Consider the following 16,357-nt stretch of genomic DNA (forward strand, 5'->3'; position numbering starts at 1 on the left):
TGTTTTAAATCTTTATTATTGGGGGTTGTTAAGGAAAAATGTTAAATTATATTATTTGATGGATTTAAAGCGGTTTTTATGGGGTTTTTTGATGAATTAATGGTATTTTTAATACATTTTTAGGAAATTTCTGGTTTTTAATCATTTATTATGGGGGGTTGTTAACGAAAAATGTTAAATTTAATATAATTGATGGATTTAAATCAATTATTATAGGGGTTTTTTGATGAATTAATGGTTTTTTTAATACATTTTAAGGAAATTTCTGGTTTTTAATAATTTATTATGGGGGTTTGTTAAGGAAAAATGTTAAATTTAATTTATTTGATGGATTTAAATCAATTATTATGGGGTTTTTTGATGAATTAATGGTTTTTTTTAATAAATTTTAAGGAAATTTCTGGTTTTTAATCATTTATTATGGGGGGTTGTTAAGGAAAAATGTTAAATTTAATTTATTTCAAAGATTTAAATCAATTATTATGGGTTTTTTTGATGAATTAATGGTTTTTTTAATACATTTTAAGGAAATTTCTGGTTTTTAATAATTTATTATGGGGGTTTGTTAAGGAAAAATGTTAAATTTAATTTATTTGATGGATTTAAATCAATTATTATGGGGTTTTTTGATGAATTAATGGTTTTTTTAATACATTTTAAGGAAATTTCTGGTTTTTAAATCATTTATTATGGGGGGTTGTTAAGGAAAAATGTTAAATTTAATGTATTTGATGGTTTTAAATAGTTTATTATTGGGGGTTGTTAAGGAAAAATGTTAAATTTAATTAATTTGATGGATTTATATCGGTTATTATTGGGGGTAGTTAAGGAAAAAATGTTAAATTTAATGTATTCAATGGTTTTAAATCTTTATTATTGGGGGTTGTTAAGGAAAAATGTTAAATTTAATTTATTTGATGGATTTAAAGCGGTTTTTATGGGGTTTTTTGATGAATTAATGGTATTTTTAATACATTTTTAGGAAATTTCTGGTTTTTAATCATTTATTATGGGGGGTTGTTAAGGAAAAATGTTAAATTTAATGTATTTGATGGTTTTAAATAGTTTATTATTGGGGGTTGTTAAGGAAAAATGTTAAATTTAATTAATTTGATGGATTTATATCGGTTATTATTGGGGGTAGTTAAGGAAAAATGTTAAATTTAATGTATTCAATGGTTTTAAATCTTTATTATTGGGGGTTGTTAAGGAAAAATGTTAAATTTAATTTATTTGATGGATTTAAAGCGGTTTTTATGGGGTTTTTTGATGAATTTATGGTATTTTTAATACATTTTTAGGAAATTTCTGGTTTTTAATCATTTATTATGGGGGGTTGTTAAGGAAAAATGTTAAATTTAATATAATTGATGGATTTAAATCAATTATTATGGGGTTTTTTGACGAATTAATGGTTTTTTTAATACATTTTAATGAAATTTCTGGTTTTTAATCATTTATTATGGGGGGTTGTTAAGGAAAAATGTTAAATTTAATTTAATTGATGGATTTAAATCAATTATTATGGGTTTTTTTTGATGAATTAATGGTTTTTTTTAATACATTTTAAGGAAATTTCTGGTTTTAAATCGTTTATTATTGGGGGTTGTTAAGGAAAAATGTTAAATTTAATTTAATTGATGGATTTAAATCAATTATTATGGGTTTTTTTTGATGAATTAATGGTTTTTTTAATACATTTTAAGGAAATTTCTGGTTTTAAATCGTTTATTATTGGGGGTTGTTAAGGAAAAATGTTAAATTTAATGTATTTGATGGTTTTAAATCGGTTATTATTGGGGGTTGTTAAGGAAAAATGTTAAATTTAATTTATTTAATGAATTTAAAGCGGTTTTTATGGGTTTTTTTGATGAATTAATGGTTTTTTAATACATATTAAGGAAATTTCTGGTTTTTAATCATTTATTATGGGGGTTTGTTAAGGAAAAATGTTAAATTTAATTTATTTGATGGATTTAAAGCGGTTTTTATGGAGTTTTTTGATGAATAAATGGTTTTTTAATACATTTTTAGGAAATTTCTGGTTTTTAATCATTTATTATGGGGGGTTGTTAACGAAAAATGTTAAATTTAATATAATTGATGGATTTAAATCGGTTATTATTGGGGGTTGTTAAGGAAAAAATCTTAAATTTAATTTATTTGATGGATTTAAATCAATTATTATGGGTTTTTTTTGATGAATTAATGGTTTTTTTAATACATATTAAAGAAAATTCTGGTTTTTAAACATTTATGATGGGGGTTTGTTAAGGAAAAATGATAAATTTAATTTATTTGATGGTTTTAAATCGTTTATTATTGGGGGTTGTTAAGGAAAAATGTTAAATTTAATTTATTTGATGGTTTTAAATCGTTTATTATCGGGGGTTGTTAAGGAAAAATGTTAAATTTAATTTATTTGACGGATTTAAATCAATTATTATGGGGTTTTTTGATGAATTAATGGTTTTTTTAATACATTTTAAGGAAATTTCTGGTTTTTAATCATTTATTATGGGGGGTTGTTAAGGAAAAATGTTAAATTTAATGTATTTGATGGTTTTAAATAGTTTATTATTGGGGGTTGTTAAGGAAAAATGTTAAATTTAATTAATTTGATGGATTTATATCGGTTATTATTGGGGGTAGTTAAGGAAAAATGTTAAATTTAATGTATTCAATGGTTTTAAATCTTTATTATTGGGGGTTGTTAAGGAAAAATGTTAAATTTAATTTATTTGATGGATTTAAAGCGGTTTTTATGGGGTTTTTTGATGAATTAATGGTATTTTTAATACATTTTTACGAAATTTCTGGTTTTTAATCATTTATTATGGGGGGTTGTTAAGGAAAAATGTTAAATTGAATATAAATGATGGATTTAAATCAATTATTATGGGTTTTTTTGATGAATTAATGGTTTTTTTAATACATTTTAAGGAAATTTCTGGTTTATAATCATTTATTATGGGGGTTTGTTAAGGAAAAATGTTAAATTTAATGTATTTGATGGTTTTAAATCGGTTATTATTGGGGGTTGTTAAGGAAAAATGTTAAATTTAATTTATTTGATGGATTTTAAATCAATTATTATGGGTTTTTTTTGATGAATTAATGGTTTTTTTAATACATATTAAAGAAAATTCTGGTTTTTAAACATTTATGATGGGGGTTTGTTAAGGAAAAATGATAAATTTAATTTATTTGATGGTTTTAAATCGTTTATTATTGGGGGTTGTTAAGGAAAAATGTTAAATTTAATTTATTTGATGGTTTTAAATCGTTTATTATTGGGGTTGTTAAGGAAAAATGTTAAATTTAATTTATTTGACGGATTTAAATCAATTATTATGGGGTTTTTTGATGAATTTATGTTTTTTTTAATACATTTTAAGGAAATTTCTGGTTTTTAAGAATTTATTATGGGGGTTTGTTAAGGAAAAATGTTAAATTTAATTTATTTGATGGATTTAAATCAATTATTATGGGGTTTTTTGATGAATTAATGGTTTTTTTTAATACATTTTAAGGAAATTTCTGGTTTTTAATCATTTATTATGGGGGGTTGTTAAGGAAAAATGTTAAATTTAATTTATTTGATGGTTTTAAATCGTTTATTATTGGGGTTGTTAAGGAAAAATGTTAAATTTAATTTATTTGACGGATTTAAATCAATTATTATGGGGTTTTTTGATGAATTTATGTTTTTTTTAATACATTTTAAGGAAATTTCTGGTTTTTAAGAATTTATGATGGGGGTTTGTTAAGGAAAAATGATAAATTTAATTTATTTGATGGTTTTAAATAGTTTATTATTGGGGGTTGTTAAGGAAAAATGTTAAATTTAATTAATTTGATGGATTTATATCGGTTATTATTGGGGGTAGTTAAGGAAAAAATGTTAAATTTAATGTATTCAATGGTTTTAAATCTTTATTATTGGGGGTTGTTAAGGAAAAATGTTAAATTTAATTTATTTGATGGATTTAAAAGCGGTTTTTATGGGGTTTTTTGATGAATTAATGGTATTTTTAATACATTTTTAGGAAATTTCTGGTTTTTAATCATTTATTATGGGGGGTTGTTAAGGAAAAATGTTAAATTTAATGTATTCGATGGTTTTAAATAGTTTATTATTGGGGGTTGTTAAGGAAAAATGTTAAATTTAATTAATTTGATGGATTTATATCGGTTATTATTGGGGGTAGTTAAGGAAAAATGTTAAATTTAATGTATTCAATGGTTTTAAATCTTTATTATTGGGGGTTGTTAAGGAAAAATGTTAAATTTAATTTATTTGATGGATTTAAAGCGGTTTTTATGGGGTTTTTTGATGAATTAATGGTATTTTTAATACATTTTTAGGAAATTTCCTGGTTTTTAATCATTTATTATGGGGGGTTGTTAACGAAAAATGTTAAATTTAATATAATTGATGGATTTAAATCAATTATTATAGGGGTTTTTTGATGAATTAATGGTTTTTTTAATACATTTTAAGGAAATTTCTGGTTTTTAATAATTTATTATGGGGGTTTGTTAAGGAAAAATGTTAAATTTAATTTATTTGATGGATTTAAATCAATTATTATGTGGTTTTTTGATGAATTAATGGTTTTTTTAATAAATTTTAAGGAAATTTCTGGTTTTTAATCATTTATTATGGGGGGTTGTTAAGGAAAAATGTTAAATTTAATTTATTTCAAAGATTTAAATCAATTATTATGGGTTTTTTTTGATGAATTAATGGTTTTTTTAATACATTTTAAGGAAATTTCTGGTTTTTAATAATTTATTATGGGGGTTTGTTAAGGAAAAATGTTAAATTTAATTTATTTGATGGATTTAAATCAATTATTATGGGGTTTTTTGATGAATTAATGGTTTTTTTAATACATTTTAAGGAAATTTCTGGTTTTTAATCATTTATTATGGGGGGTTGTTAAGGAAAAATGTTAAATTTAATGTATTTGATGGTTTTAAATAGTTTATTATTGGGGGTTGTTAAGGAAAAATGTTAAATTTAATTAATTTGATGGATTTAAAGCGGTTTTTATGGGGTTTTTTGATGAATTAATGGTATTTTTAATACATTTTTAGGAAATTTCTGGTTTTTAATCATTTATTATGGGGGGGTTGTTAAGGAAAAATGTTAAATTTAATGTATTTGATGGTTTTAAATAGTTTATTATTGGGGGTTGTTAAGGAAAAATGTTAAATTTAATTAATTTGATGGATTTATATCGGTTATTATTGGGGGTAGTTAAGGAAAAATGTTAAATTTAATGTATTCAATGGTTTTAAATCTTTATTATTGGGGGTTGTTAAGGAAAAATGTTAAATTTAATTTATTTGATGGATTTAAAGCGGTTTTTATGGGGTTTTTTGATGAATTTATGGTATTTTTAATACATTTTTTAGGAAATTTCTGGTTTTTAATCATTTATTATGGGGGGTTGTTAAGGAAAAAATGTTAAATTTAATATAATTGATGGATTTAAATCAATTATTATGGGGTTTTTTGACGAATTAATGGTTTTTTTAATACATTTTAATGAAATTTCTGGTTTTTAATCATTTATTATGGGGGGTTGTTAAGGAAAAATGTTAAATTTAATTTAATTGATGGATTTAAATCAATTATTATGGGTTTTTTTTGATGAATTAATGGTTTTTTTAATACATTTTAAGGAAATTTCTGGTTTTTAAATCGTTTATTATTGGGGGTTGTTAAGGAAAAATGTTAAATTTAATTTAATTGATGGATTTAAATCAATTATTATGGGTTTTTTTGATGAATTAATGGTTTTTTTTAATACATTTTAAGGAAATTTCTGGTTTTAAAATCGTTTATTATTGGGGGTTGTTAAGGAAAAATGTTAAATTTAATGTATTTGATGGTTTTAAATCGGTTATTATTGGGGGTTGTTAAGGAAAAATGTTAAATTTAATTTATTTAATGAATTTAAAGCGGTTTTTATGGGGTTTTTTGATGAATTAATGGTTTTTTAATACATATTAAGGAAATTTCTGGTTTTTAATCATTTATTATGGGGGTTTGTTAAGGAAAAATGTTAAATTTAATTTAATTGATGGATTTAAAGCGGTTTTTATGGGGATTTTGATGAATTAATGGTTTTTTAATACATTTTAAGGAAATTTCTGGTTTTTAATAATTTATTATGGGGGTTTGTTAAGGAAAAATGTTAAATTTAATTTATTTGATGGATTTAAAGCGGTTTTTATGGAGTTTTTTGATGAATAAATGGTTTTTTAATACATTTTTAGGAAATTTCTGGTTTTTAATCATTTATTATGGGGGGTTGTTAACGAAAAATGTTAAATTTAATATAATTGATGGATTTAAATCAATTATTATAGGGGTTTTTTGATGAATTAATGGTTTTTTTTAATACATTTTAAGGAAATTTCTGGTTTTTAATAATTTATTATGGGGGTTTGTTAAGGAAAAATGTTAAATTTAATTTATTTGATGGATTTAAATCAATTATTATGGGGTTTTTTGATGAATTAATGGTTTTTTTAATAAATTTTAAGGAAATTTCTGGTTTTTAATCATTTATTATGGGGGGTTGTTAAGGAAAAATGTTAAATTTAATTTATTTCAAAGATTTAAATCAATTATTATGGGTTTTTTTTGATGAATTAATGGTTTTTTTTAATACATTTTAAGGAAATTTCTGGTTTTTAATAATTTATTATGGGGGTTTGTTAAGGAAAAATGTTAAATTTAATTTATTTGATGGATTTAAATCAATTATTATGGGGTTTTTTGATGAATTAATGGTTTTTTTTAATACATTTTAAGGAAATTTCTGGTTTTTTAATCATTTATTATGGGGGGTTGTTAAGGAAAAATGTTAAATTTAATGTATTTGATGGTTTTAAATAGTTTATTATTGGGGGTTGTTAAGGAAAAATGTTAAATTTAATTAATTTGATGGATTTATATCGGTTATTATTGGGGGTAGTTAAGGAAAAATGTTAAATTTAATGTATTCAATGGTTTTAAATCTTTATTATTGGGGGTTGTTAAGGAAAAATGTTAAATTTAATTTATTTGATGGATTTAAAGCGGTTTTTATGGGGTTTTTTGATGAATTAATGGTATTTTTAATACATTTTTAGGAAATTTCTGGTTTTTAATCATTTATTATGGGGGGTTGTTAAGGAAAAATGTTAAATTTAATGTATTTGATGGTTTTAAATAGTTTATTATTGGGGGTTGTTAAGGAAAAATGTTAAATTTAATTAATTTGATGGATTTATATCGGTTATTATTGGGGGTAGTTAAGGAAAAATGTTAAATTTAATGTATTCAATGGTTTTAAATCTTTATTATTGGGGGTTGTTAAGGAAAAATGTTAAATTTAATTTATTTGATGGATTTAAAAGCGGTTTTTATGGGGTTTTTTGATGAATTAATGGTATTTTTTAATACATTTTTAGGAAATTTCTGGTTTTTAATCATTTATTATGGGGGGTTGTTAAGGAAAAATGTTAAATTTAATATAATTGATGGATTTAAATCAATTATTATGGGGTTTTTTGACGAATTAATGGTTTTTTTTAATACATTTTAATGAAATTTCTGGTTTTTAATCATTTATTATGGGGGGTTGTTAAGGAAAAATGTTAAATTTAATTTAATTGATGGATTTAAATCAATTATTATGGGTTTTTTTGATGAATTAATGGTTTTTTTAATACATTTTAAGGAAATTTCTGGTTTTAAATCGTTTATTATTGGGGGTTGTTAAGGAAAAATGTTAAATTTAATTTAATTGATGGATTTAAATCAATTATTATGGGTTTTTTTGATGAATTAATGGTTTTTTTAATACATTTTAAGGAAATTTCTGGTTTTAAATCGTTTATTATTGGGGGTTGTTAAGGAAAAATGTTAAATTTAATGTATTTGATGGTTTTAAATCGGTTATTATTGGGGGGTTGTTAAGGAAAAATGTTAAATTTAATTTATTTAATGAATTTAAAGCGGTTTTTATGGGGTTTTTTGATGAATTAATGGTTTTTTAATACATATTAAGGAAATTTCTGGTTTTTAATCATTTATTATGGGGGTTTGTTAAGGAAAAATGTTAAATTTAATTTAATTGATGGATTTAAAGCGGTTTTTATGGGGATTTTGATGAATTAATGGTTTTTTAATACATTTTAAGGAAATTTCTGGTTTTTAATAATTTATTATGGGGGTTTGTTAAGGAAAAATGTTAAATTTAATTTATTTGATGGATTTAAAGCGGTTTTTATGGAGTTTTTTGATGAATAAATGGTTTTTTAATACATTTTTAGGAAATTTCTGGTTTTTAATCATTTATTATGGGGGGTTGTTAACGAAAAATGTTAAATTTAATATAATTGATGGATTTAAATCAATTATTATAGGGGTTTTTTGATGAATTAATGGTTTTTTTAATACATTTTAAGGAAATTTCTGGTTTTTAATAATTTATTATGGGGGTTTGTTAAGGAAAAATGTTAAATTTAATTTATTTGATGGATTTAAATCAATTATTATGGGGTTTTTTGATGAATTAATGGTTTTTTTAATAAATTTTAAGGAAATTTCTGGTTTTTAATCATTTATTATGGGGGGTTGTTAAGGAAAAATGTTAAATTTAATTTATTTCAAAGATTTAAATCAATTATTATGGGTTTTTTTTGATGAATTAATGGTTTTTTTTAATACATTTTAAGGAAATTTCTGGTTTTTAATAATTTATTATGGGGGTTTGTTAAGGAAAAATGTTAAATTTAATTTATTTGATGGATTTAAATCAATTATTATGGGGTTTTTTGATGAATTAATGGTTTTTTTAATACATTTTAAGGAAATTTCTGGTTTTTAATCATTTATTATGGGGGGTTGTTAAGGAAAAATGTTAAATTTAATGTATTTGATGGTTTTAAATAGTTTATTATTGGGGGTTGTTAAGGAAAAATGTTAAATTTAATTAATTTGATGGATTTATATCGGTTATTATTGGGGGTAGTTAAGGAAAAATGTTAAATTTAATGTATTCAATGGTTTTAAATCTTTATTATTGGGGGTTGTTAAGGAAAAATGTTAAATTTAATTTATTTGATGGATTTAAAGCGGTTTTTATGGGGTTTTTTGATGAATTAATGGTATTTTTAATACATTTTTAGGAAATTTCTGGTTTTTAATCATTTATTATGGGGGGTTGTTAAGGAAAAATGTTAAATTTAATGTATTTGATGGTTTTAAATAGTTTATTATTGGGGGTTGTTAAGGAAAAATGTTAAATTTAATTAATTTGATGGATTTATATCGGTTATTATTGGGGGTAGTTAAGGAAAAATGTTAAATTTAATGTATTCAATGGTTTTAAATCTTTATTATTGGGGGTTGTTAAGGAAAAATGTTAAATTTAATTTATTTGATGGATTTAAAGCGGTTTTTATGGGGTTTTTTTGATGAATTTATGGTATTTTTAATACATTTTTAGGAAATTTCTGGTTTTTAATCATTTATTATGGGGGGTTGTTAAGGAAAAATGTTAAATTTAATATAATTGATGGATTTAAATCAATTATTATGGGGTTTTTTGACGAATTAATGGTTTTTTTAATACATTTTAATGAAATTTCTGGTTTTTAATCATTTATTATGGGGGGTTGTTAAGGAAAAATGTTAAATTTAATTTAATTGATGGATTTAAATCAATTATTATGGGTTTTTTTGATGAATTAATGGTTTTTTTAATACATTTTAAGGAAATTTCTGGTTTTAAATCGTTTATTATTGGGGGTTGTTAAGGAAAAATGTTAAATTTAATTTAATTGATGGATTTAAATCAATTATTATGGGTTTTTTTTGATGAATTAATGGTTTTTTTAATACATTTTAAGGAAATTTCTGGTTTTAAATCGTTTATTATTGGGGGTTGTTAAGGAAAAATGTTAAATTTAATGTATTTGATGGTTTTAAATCGGTTATTATTGGGGGTTGTTAAGGAAAAATGTTAAATTTAATTTATTTAATGAATTTAAAAGCGGTTTTTATGGGGTTTTTTGATGAATTAATGGTTTTTTAATACATATTAAGGAAATTTCTGGTTTTTAATCATTTATTATGGGGGTTTGTTAAGGAAAAATGTTAAATTTAATTTAATTGATGGATTTAAAGCGGTTTTTATGGGGATTTTGATGAAGTAATGGTTTTTTAATACATTTTAAGGAAATTTCTGGTTTTTAATAATTTATTATGGGGGTTTGTTAAGGAAAAATGTTAAATTTAATTTATTTGATGGATTTAAAGCGGTTTTTATGGAGTTTTTTGATGAATAAATGGTTTTTTTAATACATTTTTAGGAAATTTCTGGTTTTTAATCATTTATTATGGGGGGTTGTTAACGAAAAATGTTAAATTTAATATAATTGATGGATTTAAATCAATTATTATAGGGGTTTTTTGATGAATTAATGGTTTTTTTAATACATTTTAAGGAAATTTCTGGTTTTTAATAATTTATTATGGGGGTTTGTTAAGGAAAAATGTTAAATTTAATTTATTTGATGGATTTAAATCAATTATTATGGGGTTTTTTGATGAATTAATGGTTTTTTTAATAAATTTTAAGGAAATTTCTGGTTTTTAATCATTTATTATGGGGGGTTGTTAAGGAAAAATGTTAAATTTAATTTATTTCAAAGATTTAAATCAATTATTATGGGTTTTTTTTGATGAATTAATGGTTTTTTTAATACATTTTAAGGAAATTTCTGGTTTTTAATAATTTATTATGGGGGTTTGTTAAGGAAAAATGTTAAATTTAATTTATTTGATGGATTTAAATCAATTATTATGGGGTTTTTTGATGAATTAATGGTTTTTTTTAATACATTTTAAGGAAATTTCTGGTTTTTAATCATTTATTATGGGGGGTTGTTAAGGAAAAATGTTAAATTTAATGTATTTGATGGTTTTAAATAGTTTATTATTGGGGGTTGTTAAGGAAAAATGTTAAATTTAATTAATTTGATGGATTTATATCGGTTATTATTGGGGGTAGTTAAGGAAAAATGTTAAATTTAATGTATTCAATGGTTTTAAATCTTTATTATTGGGGGTTGTTAAGGAAAAATGTTAAATTTAATTTATTTGATGGATTTAAAGCGGTTTTTATGGGGTTTTTTTGATGAATTAATGGTATTTTTAATACATTTTTAGGAAATTTCTGGTTTTTAATCATTTATTATGGGGGGTTGTTAAGGAAAAATGTTAAATTTAATGTATTTGATGGTTTTAAATAGTTTATTATTGGGGGTTGTTAAGGAAAAATGTTAAATTTAATTAATTTGATGGATTTATATCGGTTATTATTGGGGGGTAGTTAAGGAAAAATGTTAAATTTAATGTATTCAATGGTTTTAAATCTTTATTATTGGGGGTTGTTAAGGAAAAATGTTAAATTTAATTTATTTGATGGATTTAAAGCGGTTTTTATGGGGTTTTTTGATGAATTAATGGTATTTTTAATACATTTTTAGGAAATTTCTGGTTTTTAATCATTTATTATGGGGGGTTGTTAAGGAAAAATGTTAAATTTAATTTATTTGATGGATTTAAATCAATTATTATGGGGTTTTTTGATGAATTAATGGTTTTTTTAATAAATTTTAAGGAAATTTCTGGTTTTTAATCATTTATTATGGGGGGTTGTTAAGGACAAATGTTAAATTTAATTTAATTGATGGATTTAAATCAATTATTATGGGTTTTTTTGATGAATTAATGGTTTTTTTAATACATTTTAAGGAAATTTCTGGTTTTAAATCGTTTATTATTGGGGGTTGTTAAGGAAAAATGTTAAATTTAATTTAATTGATGGATTTAAATCAATTATTATGGGTTTTTTTGATGAATTAATGGTTTTTTTAATACATTTTAAGGAAATTTCTGGTTTTAAATCGTTTATTATTGGGGGTTGTTAAGGAAAAATGTTAAATTTAATGTATTTGATGGTTTTAAATCGGTTATTATTGGGGGTTGTTAAGGAAAAATGTTAAATTTAATTTATTTAATGAATTTAAAGCGGTTTTTATGGGGTTTTTTGATGAATTAATGGTTTTTTTAATACATATTAAGGAAATTTCTGGTTTTTAATCATTTATTATGGGGGTTTGTTAAGGAAAAATGTTAAATTTAATTTAATTGATGGATTTAAAGCGGTTTTTATGGGGATTTTGATGAATTAATGGTTTTTTAATACATTTTAAGGAAATTTCTGGTTTTTAATAATTTATTATGGGGGTTTGTTAAGGAAAAATGTTAAATTTAATTTATTTGATGGATTTAAAGCGGTTTTTATGGAGTTTTTTGATGAATAAATGGTTTTTTTAATACATTTTTAGGAAATTTCTGGTTTTTAATCATTTATTATGGGGGGTTGTTAACGAAAAATGTTAAATTTAATATAATTGATGGATTTAAATCAATTATTATAGGGGTTTTTTGATGAATTAATGGTTTTTTTTAATACATTTTAAGGAAATTTCTGGTTTTTAATAATTTATTATGGGGGTTTGTTAAGGAAAAATGTTAAATTTAATTTATTTGATGGATTTAAATCAATTATTATGGGGTTTTTTGATGAATTAATGGTTTTTTTAATAAATTTTAAGGAAATTTCTGGTTTTTAATCATTTATTATGGGGGGTTGTTAAGGAAAAATGTTAAATTTAATTTATTTCAAAGATTTAAATCAATTATTATGGGTTTTTTTTGATGAATTAATGGTTTTTTTAATACATTTTAAGGAAATTTCTGGTTTTTAATAATTTATTATGGGGGTTTGTTAAGGAAAAATGTTAAATTTAATTTATTTGATGGATTTAAATCAATTATTATGGGGTTTTTTTGATGAATTAATGGTTTTTTTAATACATTTTAAGGAAATTTCTGGTTTTTAATCATTTATTATGGGGGGTTGTTAAGGAAAAATGTTAAATTTAATGTATTTGATGGTTTTAAATAGTTTATTATTGGGGGTTGTTAAGGAAAAATGTTAAATTTAATTAATTTGATGGATTTATATCGGTTATTATTGGGGGTAGTTAAGGAAAAATGTTAAATTTAATGTATTCAATGGTTTTAAATCTTTATTATTGGGGGTTGTTAAGGAAAAATGTTAAATTTAATTTATTTGATGGATTTAAAGCGGTTTTTATGGGGTTTTTTGATGAATTAATGGTATTTTTAATACATTTTTAGGAAATTTCTGGTTTTTAATCATTTATTATGGGGGGTTGTTAAGGAAAAATGTTAAATTTAATGTATTTGATGGTTTTAAATAGTTTATTATTGGGGGTTGTTAAGGAAAAATGTTAAATTTAATTAATTTGATGGATTTATATCGGTTATTATTGGGGGTAGTTAAGGAAAAATGTTAAATTTAATGTATTCAATGGTTTTAAATCTTTATTATTGGGGGTTGTTAAGGAAAAATGTTAAATTTAATTTATTTGATGGATTTAAAGCGGTTTTTATGGGGTTTTTTTGATGAATTTATGGTATTTTTAATACATTTTTAGGAAATTTCTGGTTTTTAATCATTTATTATGGGGGGTTGTTAAGGAAAAATGTTAAATTTAATATAATTGATGGATTTAAATCAATTATTATGGGGTTTTTTGACGAATTAATGGTTTTTTTAATACATTTTAATGAAATTTCTGGTTTTTAATCATTTATTATGGGGGGTTGTTAAGGAAAAATGTTAAATTTAATTTAATTGATGGATTTAAATCAATTATTATGGGTTTTTTGATGAATTAATGGTTTTTTTAATACATTTTAATGAAATTTCTGGTTTTAAATCGTTTATTATTGGGGGTTGTTAAGGAAAAATGTTAAATTTAATTTAATTGATGGATTTAAATCAATTATTATGGGTTTTTTTGATGAATTAATGGTTTTTTTAATACATTTTAAGGAAATTTCTGGTTTTAAATCGTTTATTATTGGGGGTTGTTAAGGAAAAATGTTAAATTTAATGTATTTGATGGTTTTAAATCGGTTATTATTGGGGGTTGTTAAGGAAAAATGTTAAATTTAATTTATTTAATGAATTTAAAGCGGTTTTTATGGGGTTTTTTGATGAATTAATGGTTTTTTAATACATATTAAGGAAATTTCTGGTTTTTAATCATTTATTATGGGGGTTTGTTAAGGAAAAATGTTAAATTTAATTTAATTGATGGATTTAAAGCGGTTTTTATGGGGTTTTTTGATGAATTAATGGTTTTTTAATACATTTTAAGGAAATTTCTGGTTTTTAATCATTTATTATGGGGGTTTGTTAAGGAAAAATGTTAAATTTAATTTATTTGATGGATTTAAAGCGGTTTTTATGGAGTTTTTTGATGAATAAATGGTTTTTTAATACATGTTAAGGAAATTTCTGGTTTTTAATAATTTATTATGGGGGTTTGTTGAGAAAAAATGTTAAATTTAATTTATTTGATGGTTTTAAATCGTTTATTATTGGGGGTTGTTAAGGAAAAATGTTAAATTTAATTTATTTGATGGTTTTAAATCGTTTATTATTGGGGGTTGTTAAGGAAAAATGTTAAATTTAATGTATTTGATGGTTTTAAATCGGTTATTATTAGGGGTTGTTACGGAAAAATGTTAAATTTAATGTATTTGATGGTTTTAAATCGGTTATTATTAGGGGTTGTTAAGGAAAAATGTTAAATTTAATTTATTTGATGGATTTAAATCAATCATTATGGGGTTTTTTGATGAATTAATGGCTTTTTTAATACATATTAAGGAAATTTCTGGTTTTTAATCATTTATGATGGGGGTTTGTTAAGGAAAAATGTTAAATTTAATTTATTTGATGGATTTTAATCAATTATTATGGGGTTTTTTGATGAATTAATGGTTTTTTTAATAAATTTTAAGGAAATTTCTGGTTTTTAATCATTTATTATGGGGGGTTGTTAAGGAAAAATGTTAAATTTAATTTAATTGATGGATTTAAATCAATTATTATGGGTTTTTTTTGATGAATTAATGGTTTTTTTAATACATTTTAAGGAAATTTCTGGTTTTAAATCGTTTATTATTGGGGGTTGTTAAGGAAAAATGTTAAATTTAATGTATTTGATGGTTTTAAATCGGTTATTATTGGGGGTTGTTAAGGAAAAATGTTAAATTTAATGTATTTGATGGTTTTAAATCGGTTATTATTAGGGGTTGTTAAGGAAAAATGTTAAATTTAATTTATTTGATGGATTTAAATCAATTATTATGGGGTTTTTTGATGAATTAATGGTTTTTTTAATACATTTTAAGGAAATTTCTGGTTTTTAATCATTTATTATGGGGGGTTGTTAAGGAAAAATGTTAAATTTAATGTATTTGATGGTTTTAAATAGTTTATTATTGGGGGTTGTTAAGGAAAAATGTTAAATTTAATTAATTTGATGGATTTATATCGGTTATTATTGGGGGTAGTTAAGGAAAAATGTTAAATTTAATGTATTCAATGGTTTTAAATCTTTATTATTGGGGGTTGTTAAGGAAAAATGTTAAATTTAATTTATTTGATGGATTTAAAGCGGTTTTTATGGGGTTTTTTGATGAATTAATGGTATTTTTAATACATTTTTAGGAAATTTCTGGTTTTTAATCATTTATTATGGGGGGTTGTTAAGGAAAAATGTTAAATTTAATGTATTTGATGGTTTTAAATAGTTTATTTTGGGGGTTGTTAAGGAAAAATGTTAAATTTAATTAATTTGATGGATTTATATCGGTTATTATTGGGGGTAGTTAAGGAAAAATGTTAAATTTAATGTATTCAATGGTTTTAAATCTTTATTATTGGGGGTTGTTAAGGAAAAATGTTAAATTTAATTTATTTGATGGATTTAAAGCGGTTTTTATGGGGTTTTTTGATGAATTTATGGTATTTTTAATACATTTTTAGGAAATTTCTGGTTTTTAATCATTTATTATGGGGGGTTGTTAAGGAAAAATGTTAAATTTAATATAATTGATGGATTTAAATCAATTATTATGGGGTTTTTTTGACGAATTAATGGTTTTTTTAATACATTTTAATGAAATTTCTGGTTTTTAATCATTTATTATGGGGGGTTGTTAAGGAAAAATGTTAAATTTAATTTAATTGATGGATTTAAATCAATTATTATGGGTTTTTTGATGAATTAATGGTTTTTTTAATACATTTTAATGAAATTTCTGGTTTTAAATCGTTTATTATTGGGGGTTGTTAAGGAAAAATGTTAAATTTAATTTAATTGATGGATTTAA

This window comes from Rhopalosiphum padi, unplaced genomic scaffold, assembly GCF_020882245.1.
Source record: "Rhopalosiphum padi isolate XX-2018 unplaced genomic scaffold, ASM2088224v1 scaffold1, whole genome shotgun sequence".
Lineage (NCBI taxonomy): Eukaryota > Metazoa > Arthropoda > Insecta > Hemiptera > Aphididae > Rhopalosiphum > Rhopalosiphum padi.